Raw genomic sequence first — 17,754 nt, forward strand, 5'->3', positions numbered from 1 at the left:
TTTTTTATCCTCCTACCTATTTTCCTAAAGGTTTTCTCCCCTTAAAAAAAGTGCCTGAAATATTTGTTCCACTCGCATGATTCGTGAATGCAGTGAGTCAGTTCGACTCACTTCAGCCCCCTACTGAGCACCAGGTGGAAAAACACAGCTTAGATGCAGCTCCTGCTTCTGAAAGTTTCCTGTGCCGTTTTCCATCTCCCCGTGCAACCTTTTAGCAATTGCCTGAGTGAGCGGTTAGGTAATGAGTTAATAAAAACGAGTTAGTGTGCCTTTTCCCCCAGTTACTCTCCCAGTCTTAGCAACACCTCCTTGTCAAACAATAGCTCTGTAATAATACTGTCGCCACCTCAACGTTAATCAAAAAGTGCAGGAAGGCCAATAATCCGCTCCTCTTATTGAAGGGATTCACAAAAAGCCATTGGGGCACTTTGTCATGGCCGCCGGTCAATGGCCGAGCGCTTTGTGCTCGATCGATCCTGCTCACGTGACTTCTCCCCAGGTAATTGCGGCCAAGCTGGGTGATAAATTTGCAGCATTTCTTTCAACCGGTTTAGAAAAAGCACGTCTGTAGCGCGTGAGACTCACAATCACTTTGGCACCTTAAAGAAGGAGAAGGAGAAGAAGAAAACCCTGTTTGTGATCATGTTCAATATTAAGACTTTCATGGTTTAATGGTGAGAGAAAGTTTCTTTCAGAAGAATCTAAGGCTGCCCTAAAAGTTTTTTTTTTTTTTTATAATAATAATAATTACCAGTTACCAGTTTCCTCCTTCTGTGTAAACATTATTTTAAGGACAGTCTGTGAAATTTGCTCTTGCTCACATTAATTTAATCCACAAAGGGACAATCAGAATTGGCGCACAGATTAATCCCCAAACAAAGTCCATTTAATTAGCATGTTCAAACATTCTCTGTATAATCCTGTCTTAATTTTGGTGCTAAAAAGCTGTTTTTCAGCAACGTGTTATCTGAAATATTATTCCTCAACACTGCTTCATATGCTTGCAATATACGCTTAGTCCTAATGGCGCATTAGGGAAGATTAGTCTTTTTTTTTTTTTTTAAAGATTATGTCTCTAACAGTTGGGTGGGTTCGATGTTTGAATGATTCCCGTCCATGGTCACGAAGCTCCGCCCCCAGGATCTATAGTGGCTTGTACAGTGACTTTAACATGACTGATACGAAGCGTGTCCAGTTACAAACAAGACAGACATTCTGGACTGGAAGTCAGCTTTCCAAACGGTTTTCTCAGAACTCGATGCAATTTTACAAAGACCACATCGTGATCCTTTTTTTTTTTTCTCTCAGCGGGGTGGTTCTCTCATCTCATCTCATTATCTCTAGCCGCTTTATCCTGTTCTACAGGGTCGTAGGCAAGCTGGAGCCTATCCCAGCTGGTACACCCTGGACGAGTCGCCAGGTCATCACAGGGCTGACACAGACAACCATTCACACTCACATTCACACCTACGCTCAATTTAGAGTCACCAGTTAACCTAACCTGCATGTCTTTGGACTGTGGGGGAAACCGGAGCACCCGGAGGAAACCCACGCGGACACGGGGAGAACATGCAAACTCCACACAGAAAGGCCCTCGCCGGCCACGGGGCTCGAACCCGGACCTTCTTGCTGTGAGGCGACAGCGCTAACCACTACACCACCGTGCCACCCTATAACTGAATGCGAATTAAAAATTTCACACAAGTCGAAACTGATGAGATCTTTGTAAATTGAGCTGTATCTCCACTTTTTTTTTTTTAATTAGTCTTATCTGAGCTGAATGATATTTGCTTATATATATCATGATATTTTATTTAAGTTTTTAATTTAATAACTAAATAAATGGGCGGCACGGTGGTGTAGTGGTTAGCGCTGTCGCCTCACAGCAAGAAGGTCCGGGTTCGAGCCCCGTGGCCGGCGAGGGCCTTTCTGTGCGGAGTTTGCATGTTCTCCCCGTGTCCGCGTGGGTTTCCTCCGGGTGCTCCGGTTTCCCCCACAGTCCAAAGACATGCAGGTTAGGTTAACTGGTGACTCTAAATTGAGCGTAGGTGTGAATGTGAGTGTGAATGGTTGTCTGTGTCTATGTGTCAGCCCTGTGATGACCTGGCGACTTGTCCAGGGTGTACCCCGCCTTTCGCCCGTAGTCAGCTGGGATAGGCTCCAGCTTGTCTGCGACCCTGTAGAAGGATAAAGCGGCTAGAGATAATGAGATGAGATGAACTAAATAAATAAAATTAAATGATAAAGCAAAAAAGGTACAATTTTAGTGGGTTTTTTTTGTCTATTTTAATGATATGTTATTTACCAGCTGGGACGTCCGTATCCTGAAATACCATGACCGAGGTCTTCAAAGTACTGAGCGAGGCCCTCTGGGCTGAGGTCAGTATTCAAGGCCGAGGTCACGGTATTTCGCCATACGGACCGACCTTAAGCTGGTAAATAATATATTTATTTTTTCTTTACCAAATTCTAACAGAAAACGAGAGCGCCCAAAAGGGAAAACCGAGCCGAGCCGCCATTTTGAATCCTCATTCACGGCTGTAATGCAAATTGCTTCCTCCTCGGTATACAAGTGCACTTCCATGGCAGGAAAAAAACTACATTTTGCCGCCTATGTAGTCCCCTATTTATACAAAATTGTGTCATTCAGGATTCAGACATGTTTTTGCTCAGCGTTAGCAACAGTTAGAGGTTTTTAGCTTTCTCCTGAAATGTTTTCTTTTATTTCTTCTTCCTCAGGGTAGTAAAACTCGCTTTCGCTGTGAACACTGTCGTTATCGCGATCCATGCTGTAAAATTAATGCTATTCTCCTGAGAAATGCTGGCAAAAATTTATAAGATTTTTGATAATCTAATAAATAAATATTATAAAAAAAAAGATAAATGTCGACAAAAAAATTCTACTATGCTTGTTGTGAACGAGCAAGTCTCCAGAGGTCCATAACCGGGGTCCGTAACCGGGGTCCGTATCGTAGGATACGGACCCGCTCGCCAGCCAATCAGAGCGCAGGATTTGATGGAAACCAGACTGCAAAAAAAAAAATATTTATTTATTTATTTATTTATTTATTGATATTTCTTTGTGTCTGAATTTAAATAGATAAATTAATTTGTTTCTTTCTTTCTTTCTCAAAAACCGAGTTTAAAACATTGACTAGAAATTGATGATCATGATTCATGACTCAACCCTTTCTATGTTCCTTTTTAAAGTTTTCTGTCTCCGTTGAAGTATTCCATGAATCTCTGTGATGTCCCAGATTGCCGTTTCCTTTACATGACCAAATTAGCAAAGATCCAGTAGCTCAAATGCCTACTCAGTTCTTGTCCACTTTCATCTAAAATTATATGGTATCTCTCTGAAACGTCCTTTGATTAAATTAAGCCCTCACAGCTCGCCTCTGTAAGGGCCGACAGTGAGAGAGTTTGTCAATCCGGCACTGAGGGAGTACAGCAGGGGGTCTTCAAGAACTTTCTCCGAGATTAAACGGCAGATGAAAGGGGATAAACGCCTTCAGCGTCTGAGAGCAACACTTGTCGTGCACAAAAGTGATCAATTGTGGTTTCTCCCCCTCCTTTAGTCTGCATCCCAATAAGATTAGCTCAATCAATAGAGTCTCTTATGAGTGATTGGATTGTGACTGGGCCTCGAAATGGAAGAAGGAGAGAGAGGAAAGCGGCTCGATTTTCCCAATGATTAAAACGCACCCGAATTGCTTTGATAGCATCGAGGACCTTGGTTGTGTAAGGGCAATGTTCGGAGCAGATAGAGGCTGGCGCCTGCGTATTACAGATACTAGGAAGGGATTAGACTGATACATTGGTGTAAGAGATAGAATTGGTCCAGATGGTTAGTACCGAGAGCTACTCAGTGTAGTACACTTTTCTTCGGTCTGTGTGTGCACCATTAACTCTCAACAATTACCTGTATGTATATTTTATTTAAAATGATCTAATGTTATTAGATTACTAATAACTGTTAGACAAGTTTGCAGGGGTGGACAAGCTACGTCTAGCTCTTAGAGTGAAAGCTCCGGTGTGCTGCCCAGTCCAATGATTTGGCTGCCTGGAAATTGACTCCGCTGAAATTGGTAGCTACCGTAAAATAGCTAGATAGTTAAGTGCATTAATACGAACTTTAATAGGAACTTGTTCTTGATTCTAAGATCCCTGTTCTTGGCTGCAGGACTGGAACCCAATGTGTTCTTCTGCTGTTGCATGCTGAGATGCTTTTCTGCTCACCACGGTTGTAAAGAGTTGCTATGAGTTACTATATCCTTCCTGGCAGCTCGAACCAATCCGGCTATTTCCCTCTGACCTCTCTTATCAACAAGGCGTTTGTTTCCACCCACAGAGCTATCGCTCGCTCAATGTTTTTTGTTTTTCGCACCATTCTGTGTAAACTCTAGAGACTGTTGTGTGTGAAAACCCCAGGAGATCAGCAGTTTCTAAAATACTCAAACTAGTCCATCTGGCTCAAACCAACACCCACGCCACAGTGAAAGAAAGTCAGACTTTGAGATCACAATTTTTCCCGTTCTGATGTTTCACGTGAACATTGATTTGTATCTGCATGATTTTATGCATCATGCTGCTCTCAGTAATTAGATAACGGCATAAAACAACAGGTGTATAGGTCTCATCTCATCTCATCTCATTATCTCTAGCCGCTTTATCCTGTTCTACAGGGTTGCAGGCAAGCTGGAGCCTATCCCAGCTGACTACGGGCGAAAGGCGGGGTACACCCTGGACAAGTCGCCAGGTCATCACAGGGCTGACACATAGACACAGACAACCATTCACACTCACATTCACACCTACGGTCAATTTAGAGTCACCAGTTAACCTAACCTGCATGTCTTTGGACTGTGGGGGAAACCGGAGCACCCGGAGGAAACCCACGCGGACACGGGGAGAACATGCAAACTCCGCACAGAAAGGCCCTCGCCGGCCCCGGGGCTCGAACCCAGGACCTTCTTGCTGTGAGGCGACAGCGCTAACCACTACACCACCGTGCCGCCCAGGTGTATAGGTGTATGGTCTAATACAAATGCACTTCTAACGTTTCATCTATGAGATGTGAAGTCCTATCCTTGCATCACACCTCAAAGATATGATTCAAAAATGAAGTGCGATCAAAAAGATCCAGAACTGTTCCTGCTGCGAACCAATAGAACAAGTAACTCTTGTGCTACATAACATCATGCTGTCAACATCGGGAACTGCGTTGCACACGTTTTTGTGACAATGTGCACATGCGAATTTGTGATTTGCACACCGGAGACACTGGAAATGTTTCAATGTGCAAGCCTATGGCAATCTGAGCGAGGTGTTTTGAGTATAAGTCATGCTTCCAGATGGGCAGGACATGACTGGAGGGCGACATTCTGCACTTCTTGATGCACAAATGCCACTGAAACACCTCACTGCTTCATCACTGTAGGATTGTTGAAGCATTTCCAGGGTGTCCGTTGCTGATTCCCTGAGTTTGACACAGAATTTGATGTGTGTTCTCTGATCCATAGTAAAATCGCAAATTAGCTGTGCACGTTGTCATAAAAACACATGTAACACAGGTCCTGATGTTGACAGCGCAATATCACGCGGTATACTGACTCACGAGAGTCACTCCTCTCTCCTGCTGGACACACAGGACCGTACTGCGCTCCATTCGCTTCACAACAAGAACAGTCCCAGAACTTTTTGATTGTACCTTGTCGCTAGCTTTCTAGCTGGCTACATTTTCTCTCCGTTATGTTTAACAGCGTGTAGTAAGCATGTTCTGAGTCAGAAAAGATCATCTCTTTATTCACCTAATGAAAAAAATAATAAATTCTACTATCTACTATCTAGTCACTCCTTGACTGATGTGTGTAGTGCAGCAGGTGGTTGGATTCAGAACATAGTTGTAGCATCAAGGTGTGTCACTCAACTGTGAATGTATTTAAACATCGCTACATACAAAATGAAAATACTTGTTTTGTGGGAAAGCCCAAGTAGTGTGTGTCCCGTCGCCCCATTTGTCTACCTAAACAAAATCTGTTTGTCCCAGGTGTCCAGGCCCCAGATGTGTCCAGCTGCTTATTAAAGTAAACAATATTTGAAGAGTTTGGTTCCAAAACGCGATAAACGCCAAATTTGAAAAAAAATTGAAACTCCCGCCACCAAACCATCAGCAATTATCATATCTTACTCGTACCATATTCAGTTTTCGCCAAAACGCGATATCTGCCATTGATTTACACACTGTATTACGGCCTTTCATTCCATTTCGCTTCACAACAAGAACAGTCCCAGAACTTTTTGATTGTACCTTGTCGCTAGCTTTCTAGCTGGCTACATTTTCTCTCCGTTATGTTTAACAGCGTGTAGTAAGCATGTTCTGAGTCAGAAAAGATCATCTCTTTATTCACCTAATGAAAAAAATAACAAATTCTACAAGCAACAAGCGCCATCGCCGATTTTCCTCAAAACCAGACACATCCATTTGGCCAATCAGAGGCCGCCATTGGCGTGAAGTCTTCTAAGATGGCTGAAGTAGGAAATCACTTCGTCACTTCTCGCATTTATTGGACAATTTCACGCTGAATTAGGAATAATTTTGATGGAACGGAGGAGGCCGTGATGGTTTCACCAGTGGGGAAGAAACGTAGGCCGTCAAAAGCAAATCATAATCAAGAACACGTGAAGAAAATGCGGCATTCGGGTGCCGGGAAAATACCAGACGTTGTGTGCACGCATAAAGCACGTGCATGTGTGTTTTGCCCTGCTGATAAACTCACACCAGCTGACATTGCCCATTTTTCTGGATACTAAAGCACATAATATATCCAATTTCAGATATATCTGTCATGAAAAAACACGGTTAAATGCACTTTAAATAGAAAGGGATATGTAGCATTTTGGGTGATGTATGTGATGTGATGTATGGATTGGAGACCGTCCCCTTAACGAAGAGACAGGAGGCAAAGTTGGAGGTGGCGGAGTTGAGGATGTTAAGGTTTGCGATGGGAGGTTGGACAGGATAAGGAACGAGCACATCAGAGGGACAGCACATGTGGAGAGCTTGGGAATGAAGCTAAGAGAGATGAGACTGAGATGGTATGGGCACATCCTGAGAAGAGATGCAGAGCATGTTGGAAGGAGAATGTTGAGGATGGAGCTGCCAGGCACACGACAACGAGGAAGGCCAAAGAGGAGCTACATGGATGTGGTGAGAGAGGACATGAAAGTGGCAGGTGTGGTAGAGAAGGATGCGGGAGACAGGGAGCAACGGAGACGAAAGATCCGCTGTGGCGACCCCTAATCAGGAGCAGCCAAAAGAAGAAGAAGATGATGTAGCATTTTGGGGGAAAATGCCGTGGCGTGGATATGTAGCGACTTGACACAAAATAATTACTTGGTTCAGTTAAAAGCTGTTAATTAGTTCTGGATTTCATTTTTGAAGTTTATTATCATTAAGGCAGGGCTTTTCAAAGTGTGGGGCGCGCCCCCCCTGGGGGGCGCCAGAGTTCTTCAGGGGGGGCGCAACGTGAGAGACAAAATGGATCGGTTTTTAGCACCTAAAGCTACAGTGAGTGAGGAGACAAAGTCTGGGCCAAGCAAAAAAACAGAGCCTCCAGGATGTTGCGATTTGCAACTTCAGCGCAAATTCAACCAATCCCCGCGAATTCAGGGCGGTGTTGCAATTATATCCAATCACCGCAACTTTCCCGCAAATTTGACCAATCGTTGGCGTCGTCTTGAGGTGACGTCGACAAACTACCTTCCGCCTTACTTCCGTGTGTTCAAGAGAAGCAGCATGCACGCAGTGTTGCCAGATTGGACGATTTCAAGTGCATTTTGGCGGGTTTTGAACATATTTTGGACTGGAAAACGTCAGCAGTATCTGGCAACACTGAAAGTGTGTTATGTTTACAGTGAAGGACTGTGTGCACTTTATTTATTTTTTTTTTACTTAATACAAGAAATTAATGGATGCCAACATTTTTGCCAAAATGGTATTTTATTTTCCATTGTTTAGGCAGCTTCAGCATCATACTGTGAGATTCTGTTCCAATTGTTTTTTTTTTCTTCTATGAAGCCTGAGCCATTTATTTTATTAGTTTATAATTATTGTTTAATTTAGTCTTCAGGAGAGACTGCCTGCACACAGCACTAGTATTAATAGTTTTTTTTTCTTACATAAAAGCTGAGGCATTTATATTATATTTGAAGGTAACTTCATGTTGTGCTGTGAGGTTCTCTGCACTTTAACTTTTGAACCAACAGGTGCATTTGGATAAGTAAAGCCTATTTTTCTGCATTTTTGTAGTCCTGGTAATCTTTTATATTGGTAAAGTTGTTTATAGGAACATTTCTCTTTTTTTAATCAATAGTTTTTCAGTAATAACTTAATATTTAACATATCACTCAATTTTAATCACAAAAAGAGAAAATCGCAACAATTTATCGCAACTTTCACTTCCTCCCGCAATGTAATCGCAACAAAAACCTAAACACCGCAACTTTCATCGCAATTTTTTTGGAAAACCCCCGCAACATCAGACATTTTAGCCCGCAACAATCACAAAAAAGGCCCGCGGAATCCTGGGGGACTGGAAAAAGAAGGAAGTATGACCACGATTATTTAAAGTTTGGATTTTCATGGACTGGATCTGAAGATGCTCCACTGCCACAGTGTGTTGTCTGCCAAGAGCTGCTAGCTAACGATGCTATGGGATGTTTAAAATGTGTAAAACAAGATGTTTTAAAAAGCACAGATGTTTAAAGTGTGAAAAAGAAAAAAATAATGTGTACAACAGCCATTTTTTTTTTTAAATACGAATGGAACATTAAGTATAGCAACAACAAAAATTGTAAGGGGGGGCGCTGTTGTTTATTTGCTCTCCGAGGGGGGGCTCACTCTCCCACACTTTGGCTACGTTCACACTGCAGGCTGAAGTGACTCAAATCCGATCTTTTCGCCCATATGTGACCTGTATCCGATCTTTTATTGACAATATGAACGACACAGATCCGATTTTTTTCAAATCCGCCCCAGGCCGTTTGGATATGTGGTCCTAATTCCGATTCCTATCCGCTCTTTTCATATGCGACTTCAGTCTGAACCGCCAGGTCGCATTCATCCGACTTACACGTCATCAACAAGCCACAAACGTCACTATTCTGCGCTGAAGTAGGCGGCGGGTCTCTCAAAAAAGTTACAATAACATGGCGCATAATCATGGGCGCAGATAGAGGGTGGGACGAGTCAGATTTAAATTCACCTCGTTCGGTCCCCCCCACTTATAGGGAGGAAAAAACGTCTATGCTGTCTTTCTTTGCATAAGGCAAACCTCACGGAAAAATCAAAAGACTAATTACCATTCGGTTTATTGAGGTGCACAGCAGTGTATACATAGTTGCAACAACTCACACAAAACAAAGACTGATATTCGGTTGGTTGAGCTGCGCAGACTGCACAGGTTGCGAGCTCGAGCTTGGTTGCTATGGTTACTAACAACAAGTTTGACAGGCATATCGGGGTTGGGGTTGGTTTGCTGGCAGCTTTGTCCCCCCCAGTTTTTTGTCCCCCCCAGTTCAAAAAACGTATCTGCGCCCCTGCGCATGACATCAATGCGAGGGACGCTTCGGGCTGTGAAGGTTCTGAATCTTCTCAATGGAAGGACGCAGAGGTTAGGGAGCTGATTTCCATTTGGGGGGATGCAGCTATTCAAGCTAGATTGGATGGGTCATACCGCAACCGGGCGGTTTTACTTCCGTAAACACTGGCCATGCTCACTGCGTGTGACGTCGTCGTATCCTGCAATGCGCATGCGGAACACTTTTAGGTCGCTTTTCGTTCATACTGAGGATCACATACAAGTCGCATATATTTGTTAATGTGAACGACCTCACAAAAAAATCGGATTTCACAAAAAAATCGGAATTGAGCATTAAGCCTTGCAGTGTGAACATAGCGTTTGAAAACCCCTGCATTAAGGAGTTTGTCAATACATTTTAAAACAGGATACAGTGGTTTTCCTTTTATCGCTTCCTGTAATCAGAAAAAGTGACTTTTCTCGAAACATTGGAATTGGATATATAGCGTTTTGGAACCAAACTCTTCATTTAACGATGTAGATACACAAAACCCCTCCATGTACTTGGGAATCATCTTGATGGTTGCTGTGTGTGCTGGGATTGAGAGTAAATAAGAGCGAGCCTACTCACAGGTGAATGTTATTTGAATGTAATATATGCCAAATAAATTATTTAGAAAAGCAACCGTTCCTGTTTATGAAAGAAATTGAGCAAGCACGAGTTTCATTAGTTTTGCTTCAGGTTTAGGCTGATTTAAATTGGTCCATTTTGACCTGAACATAAGACTGATAAGCATATTTCTGGTCGTGTTCTGACTTCTGCAGTAAACTTTCAAATGCAGGTTTATGATTGAAAAGTAAGTTTTAATTGGTTGCAGAAATGATCTCCTCTTCTGTTCAAGGAACCCGTGGGCACCTCGAGGACAAAACGTCCTGCGTTCTATTATTTATAATTAGGAAACAAACTGTTTTTTTTGTTTGTTTTCACGTGTGCATGTGAAGGTTCAGGAAACTGAAAAGGTTAAGCCATTTCAGTCCACAGGTCTGGTCATTTTGAATTCCAATTACCCATAATCACCTGCCTCGCTACTACTTGGGCCTGCATGGCTGAGCAGTGTTTTAATTCAAAGATGGTAAACCATGATACACAACAAAAGGTTCATTAAGGCAAAGTAATTAAAGACATGAAACGGCGAAGCGTCATGGCCGGCACTAATAAAACACAGGCCTCCTGGGGCTGCCACGGGTCTTAAACTCTCCCACGTGGAGAAGAAGAGTCTCCTGCTTCTTGCTCCTTCTTTATTCTCCAGAGTGGAGAGTTCATACAAAATCAATCGTTCACTGTATGCGACAGTAAGTGTGCACTCATTAGCACTACACACACACACACTGTATATTCCTGATCGTTTGTCTTCTTTTCACGGGGCAGTGCCGTCGGTGATTTGAATTCCTGTTTCCTGTACAGATACGCATGCTCATGATGTTGCTGCTTATTGACTTCAGTTCCTCCTATAAGCTTATAATTAGTTTGATTATGGTTAATGTTGTCTTAATGATTATTACTGCTCGTCTGTCATTTTGCTTCACTGTCTGTACAGTACAGTACTGTGCAAAAGTCTTAGCCCCCCTTTATATATATATATATATATATATATATATATATATATATATATATATATGTATAACTATATATATATATCCAGACTGACAAACAGATCCTGGCTAACCAACCGGACATAGTGGTGGTGGACAAAGAGCAGAAGAGGGTGGTGGTGATAGATGTGGCGATCCCAGCTGACGCCAACATCAGGAAGAAGGAACATGAGAAACTTGAGAAGTATCAAGGGTTGAAAGAGCAGCTGGAACGGATGTGGAAGGTCAAGGGTTGCGTGGTCCCCGTGGTAGTGGGGGCACTTGGGGCAGTAACCCCCAAACTGGGAGAGTGGCTCCAGCAAATCCCAGGAACAACATCTGAAGCCTCAGTCCAGAAGAACGCAGTCCTAGGAACATCGAAGATACTGCGCAGAACCCTCAAACTCCCAGGCCTCTGGTAGAGGACCCGAGCTTGAGGATGACATGGATACCACCCCCCCGCCGGGGGTGAGAAGGAGATTTTATATATATATATATATATATATATATATATATATATATATACAAACTTTGTTATAAACTTTTATTTTATGATTTCTACCAGTACAAAAACACTTTAGATTTCCAACACAAAATAAAGAAAGCACTATATTACATAACACACCACTTTTCAGACAAAAAACATAACGAAGGCTGCTGGGTTTTGGTAGCCTGGCAAGCCAGACTAAATGTGAATATTTAGTCTGGCCTCGATCCGTAGACATTTCCGAAGCGGGTAGGAGGAACAAACCGCTGTCTTTCAAACTGTCTCTGTGCGTATAGGCCAACGCTCTGACCAATCAGCGCAACAGTGACTGTGACGTAGTCAGAGCGACAGAAAGCAGTGGGGGAGGCCTTGAAATAAATAATTTTTCAAAATGCGTATTAATTAATAAACAGGTTCTAGATATTAAGAAGTTTGGAGATAATGACCACAAGTTTGGAGTCTGTACCACATACACATATTTTTTTCCAAGTGTTTTTCAAGGGTTTGCTTAAACTGTTTTTGAGAGTTTTTATTTAGTGGTGTTTGGTGAAATAATTTCCCTTAAATTTAAAATAACGGGAAAATAAGAAACGATCAAAAAGTAATGTTTCAAAGCTGTTTATTAATTCTTCGTACTGCACAAACTAGCCCCATCCTTTTGGCTATGAGCGGAGCCAGCTGGTAGATCAGACTTTTGCCATAGCCGGTCGGCAAAACAGCGAAAACGTCTTTCTTGAAAAGGAATGAGCGGAGAGCCTCTTCCTGCTCATGTTTCAACGAAAACTCCAAGTCTAATTGTTCTAAAACTGATTCCAAAGCGGAGTCAAACGCGTGCTGTTCACTAGCCGTAGCCATCTTTCCTGCTGCGCTTTCTCCAGCATCGCGCAGCCTTGTCGTCACTCCTGCAAAAGCCCGCCCAAAGAATCCAAACAAAAACCTTGCGTTGTGATTGGCGGGCACGATTTGATGCCCGGGGTGTTTTTGTTTATATGGTGCGAGGCTAGACCCATTCGCTAGGCAAAAAATATTTTTGGCCGCTAGGCGGGTGGGTCTAGTTTACTAGGCTAGGGTTTTGGTGCAAAATGAAGAAGCGAGTGTGACAGTCAAAGTGTCCAGAAGAACTGTGGCTGGTTCTGGAAGATGCTCAGTAAAACCTACAGATCATTTCCTGTATTTAATTTAATTTAATTTATTTATTTATTTGCACATGATAAAAGAGATTTACAAGAAAACATAAATGGAACAAAAACAGAAAACGTGCTGGGGGAAGAAAAAAGCACAATGGCTTGTTCTAAGTCTTCCCCCATTTAAATTAACAAGTAATTAATACAAATTTAACAAATTAGAGAATAACTATATTAACAATAGTAAATAATAACAAATAATAACAAAGATAATAATATAATAATTGGTAACAAAATTATACATTAAACTGTAACAGGTATCATAACTGAAATAAATATAAACAATGTCAATTGCAGATAAAGTATAAGTTAACGAGTGAAAATAAGAAACGAATAAAATGTAAGTTAGGATCTATACATAAAGTAAATAAAAAGTATAATTGATTGATTTTGAGGGCGGCACGGTGGTGTAGCGGTTAGCGCTGTCGCCTCACAGCAAGAAGGTCCTGGGTTCGAGCCCCGTGGCCGGCGAGGGCCTTTCTGTGCGGAGTTTGCATGTTCTCCCCGTGTCTGCGTGGGTTTCCTCTGGGTGCTCCGGTTTCCCCCACAGCCCAAAGACATGCAGGTTAGGTTAACTGGTGACTCTAAATTGAGCGTAGGTGTGAATGTGAGTGCGAATGGTTGTCTGTGTCTATGTGTCAGCCCTGTGATGACCTGGCGACTTGTCCAGGGTGTACCCCGCCTTTCGCCCGTAGTCAGCTGGGATAGGCTCCAGCTTGCCTGCGACCCTGTAGAAGGATAAAGCGGCTAGAGATAATGAGATGAGATGAGATTGATTTTGAATGGTGAATAAATATTGTACTCGTAACAGAAGCCTGGTGCATGGTGTAGTGTAATATTTTACAATTTGTTCTAAGACTGAACTATATTTAAAGATAAAGGTCAAGTGTGGCTGGGGAATGAAAATAGGTGGGTTTTGAGATTACATTTAAAACTAATCATGGATGTAAAACTTTTAAGGTGGAGGGGGAGGTTATTCCATTCAATTGCACATTTGTATTGAACACTCTTGACCTAGGGATGTTCGCACTAGGGGGATATGTAGTCGGTTGCTTTGTCGAGTTTGGTAAGCATGAAATTGAGAATTAAGATTTAAAAAACTATCAAACGTGTCTGGAAGAGAATTTCTAAGAAATTGGAAAGTGAAGATATTTAGCTGAAGTCTATTGATATCAATAATATTTAAAATCTTAAGCTTTGTAAATAGAGATAAAGAATGGGCATTAAAACTGGATCCGGTGGCCATACGAACAAATCTTTTTTGGAGTAGTATTAGGGGCTGTAGTGTAGTTTTGTAGGCACATCCCCATACATATATTAAGCTATTATATATGGTGATAATGGTTTGTTGAGTGAGATGTTTGATTTTTCCCATAAGTCCAGTAGTTTTAGATATTTTATTACATAACATGGCTATATGTGGTTTCCAGGTCAGTTTGTCATCTATTATTACGCCTAAGAATTTAGCTTGACACTCTTGAGAAAGGGGTATACTTTTTAGTAAGATTTTTGCGTTACTTCTATTGTAGGTTTTATTTTTATTACAGAAAATAAGGAAGTATGTTTTTTGGCATTGACAGATAATTTGTTAGCCTCGAACCAGATAACAATTTTTTCTAATTCTTGATTAGCTAGTTTTATTAGAGTACTAAAGTTTGAGTGTGAAAGGAAAAGATTGGAGTCATCTGCAAATAAGATAAAGAAGATGATTGTGGAAGCTTGTGCAAGGTCATTGATGTAAATTAGAAATAGTAAAGGTGCTAAAATTGATCCCTGTGGTACTCCGCATTGTACTGTTTTAAGTGTAGATTTAGTGTTGTTAATTGTTACATATTGTTGTCTGTCGGATAGATAAGAAGAGAACCGTTTTAATGCACATTCATTTATGCCATATCGTTTTAGTTTGCTTAGTAGAATAGAATGATTTACTGTGTCGAATGCTTTAGATAAATCGAGAAAAATCCCCATGGTGTACTCTTTGTTGTTTATAGCTGAGCAAATTTTGTCCATTAACTTGCCATAGAGGTGGAATAGCCCTTTCTGAAGCCATATTGGTGTAACATTGGATTTTTTTCATGCATTACTGCTTATTTATCTTAATGGTAGTTTTTTTTGTTTGTTTTTATGTAGAAACATCTTATTTCATTATTTTTGAAGGCATCTTTGCTCTACAGCATTTCTTTGTATATGCCTAAGACTTTTGTACAGTACTGTACCTGTACAAACTCCATCATTGTGGTGTCCAAAATGTGGTTCTCAATTGAAAGGAGGCTAAAGAAACTAACAAACAATGGCATGTCAAAGCAGTTATTTCATCAACAGTGGCAAGCAACCTGAGATTTGACTGAGGTATGCACGTTTGGTATGATGTGGTAAAGCAATAAATCCAAATAATTAGCTCAGATGATTCCTTGGCCCAGTCCTGTGGTGTGTGTGATCCAACATTTCTTCTCTTCCACCCCTCACAACTTCACTGCTATTAGTTCCCATATACTGTTTGACATGCAAAATGGAAGAAAAACCATGGACAAAATAGTTTCAGCTTATATAATTTGGTATTAAGTGTGTATATAGAGTTGGAAGGAAGTATTGGAGATCACTGGTGCCTTTGGTGAGTGTACATAGCTAGTTAAAGGAGATACACAGAGCCTTTATTTTTAAATACATTTCTGAGTGGATAGTATCTCTATCCTTGATTCTTGTATGCTGCATAAATGGGAATAAAAAAAAAAAAAATATATATATATATATATATATATATATATATATATATATATATTTTTTTTTTTTTTTTTGAGAGTTAAAATCGACCGCAAAGTTGGCATTGGAGCTGCCCCGCTGAGCCAGCCAGCCGAGTGCGTGATGTCAGTGCGGTAACCGGTTTTAAGGCCGAGGCCTTTGACAGCTCTAGACCAAAGTCACATAAATAAAAATTTATGGTGAAAGTAAGAAATACCGTCACCGACTCGCTCAACTAAGACTGATTTGACTTCATTGATTGTGGGTTGACTCTCATTAAAACAGGATGGGTGTTATAACTTATGCAACATACATGTACATTACATGCATGCATTTTCACTGATAAAACGTAAAAGGCTAATTAAATAATTAGGTGAACTGAGACAATCACATTCTGAAGCAAATTAAATAATCTCATACCGGTAACTTAAACACACAATACAAGTTACATGTATTCATCTAAATGCAGGTAAACAACGAGTGTTGTTGTTTTTGTTGTTACGTAACCAAATGAGAGTCGGAGCTTACCCGTCTGTGTTCTCGCTTCTTGAAGGCCGATCTTGTGGCTGATTGTTTTGAAACAGTCTGACTTTCAGTTGTTCATTCAGTTCTCCGTTCATTCGCTTCTTCCACGTAAGGGCGAGATATTGCTGCTCAGGCGAGCATATCCAGCAGAGAAATCAGACGGCTGGTCCACTCATTCTCCATTTTCTCGATACGGAGTACTCCGCCATTACTGCTTGGCTCAGGCAATTACTAAAACCCGGGACGGGACATCACCGGTTTTAGCAACAACCACGGGGAGGTCACAGCCCGAGCGATAATGTCCTGTCCCAGGTTTTAGCAGCAACCCTCAGCTCACACTCCGGGAGAACTGGTGCAACTGAACTTGCTTTCCTTTAATTGTTGGTACTGCACCCTCTTTCAATACGGGCTTATAGCCAACGCTCCTCAACAGATCAGAGGTCTCGTACGAGTCTTCAGTAAAATGTGCAGAGGAGAGACCACTTCATAGGCGCCCAATGTGCCCGTGAACTTCTCACAAAACGCGTGCAAATCTTTGCAGTTTGAACATTCTTGGGCCATGAATGCAACGTAAATCCACCTTCTGTCGTGTTGCTGCACCGCCAGCAACACATCTCTGTGGCATGGCGATAAACTAGCTCAAAATGGAGGATCAGAGTTGCAGTCAGCTCTGTGTTTTAGTGTAGCGGAAATGGTGATGAGACCGATAGACTTCTTGCTGTGACGTTACGGACGTCAAGGTCATTCACTCAGACCGCTACCTACAACCCCGATTCCAAAAAAGTTGGGACAAAGTACAAATTGTAAATAAAAACGAAATGCAGTAATATACAAATCTCAAAAACTGATATTGTATTCACAATAGAACATAGAAAACATATCAAATGTCGAAAGTGAGACATTTTGAAATTTCATGCCAAATATTGGCTCATTTGAAATTTCATGACAGCAACACATCTCAAAAAAGTTGGGACAGGGGCAATAAGAGGCTGGAAAAGTTAAAGGTACAAAAAAGGAACAGCTGGAGGACCAAATTGCAACTCATTAGGTTAATTGGCAATAGGTCATTAACATGACTGGGTATAAAAAGAGCATCTTGGAGTGGCAGCGGCTCTCAGAAGTAAAGATGGGAAGAGGATCACCAATCCCCCTAATTCTGCGCCGACAAATAGTGGAGCAATATCAGAAAGGAGTTCGACAGTGTAAAATTGCAAAGAGTTTGAACATATCATCATCTACAGTGCATAATATCATCAAAAAGATTCAGAGAATCTGGAAGAATCTCTGTGCGTAAGGGTCAAGGCCGGAAAACCATACTGGGTGCCCGTGATCTTCGGGCCCTTAGACGGCACTGCATCACATACAGGCATGCTTCTGTATTGGAAATCACAAAATGGGCTCAGGAATATTTCCAGAGAACATTATCTGTGAACACAATTCACCGTGCCATCCGCCGTTGCCAGCTAAAACTCTATAGTTCAAAGAAGAAGCCGTACCTAAACATGATCCAGAAGCGCAGACGTCTTCTCTGGGCCAAGGCTCATTTAAAATGGACTGTGGCAAAGTGGAAAACTGTTCTGTGGTCAGACGAATCAAAATTTGAAGT

General features: G+C 41.6%; 1 protein-coding gene across 5 annotated transcripts in view; it reads left to right on the forward strand.

Annotated features, from left to right (window-relative positions):
* phf14 (PHD finger protein 14) overlaps positions 1-17,754 on the forward strand; it is a 284,756-nt gene that overhangs the window by 218,213 nt on the left and 48,789 nt on the right. The window lies entirely within an intron of this gene.

This window comes from Neoarius graeffei, chromosome 22 (assembly GCF_027579695.1).
Source record: "Neoarius graeffei isolate fNeoGra1 chromosome 22, fNeoGra1.pri, whole genome shotgun sequence".
Taxonomy (NCBI): Eukaryota; Metazoa; Chordata; class Actinopteri; order Siluriformes; family Ariidae; genus Neoarius; species Neoarius graeffei.